Source organism: Ranitomeya imitator, unplaced genomic scaffold (assembly GCF_032444005.1).
Source record: "Ranitomeya imitator isolate aRanImi1 unplaced genomic scaffold, aRanImi1.pri SCAFFOLD_1041, whole genome shotgun sequence".
Classification (NCBI taxonomy): domain Eukaryota; kingdom Metazoa; phylum Chordata; class Amphibia; order Anura; family Dendrobatidae; genus Ranitomeya; species Ranitomeya imitator.
The window spans coordinates 10,001-10,507 of record NW_027194229.1 but is presented as its reverse complement, the minus strand read 5'-3'; positions in this window follow the sequence as shown (position 1 = coordinate 10,507).

Here is a 507-nt window from a genome sequence, read left to right as displayed (position 1 = left end):
ACACTTTTCGGCTTCGCTCCCTTAAAGTGGGGGTCGGTGTTTCGCCATGCAAATACCCACTTTTGCACACCAGCTGCAGGATATAGGAGAGAGGGGTACCTCTCGGGCCCGACTGATTTCCGATGTTTTTGTGGTTCCTCAAGTCGGGTAGGCGGTTTGGCGAGTACCCCCCTGTTTGCATGGAAGTCCGCCCTCGCGTCGACACCAGGCTTCCGCGGCTCCAGGGGGACTCTTGCCGGTCGTCTGCCCCAAGTCAGAGACGCGTTTCCCGGGTCGCCTGAGCCTGAACGGACCCTCCCCAAGCGTGTTCTGGTTCTCCGAGGGTGACGGATGTCAGAAGGGAGGCAGATCTGGAGTCTTCGTCCCGAGGAGGGCTCCAGGAGGGCGGATTGCACCCCCTGACTCGGTCCCCTCAGAGCAGGCTTGGCGTTTCTCTGCGTCGGATGTCTCCCGCTTCCACGCCACCGGGGAGACCTATGAGAGAATCGCACTGTGACCCGGATTCCG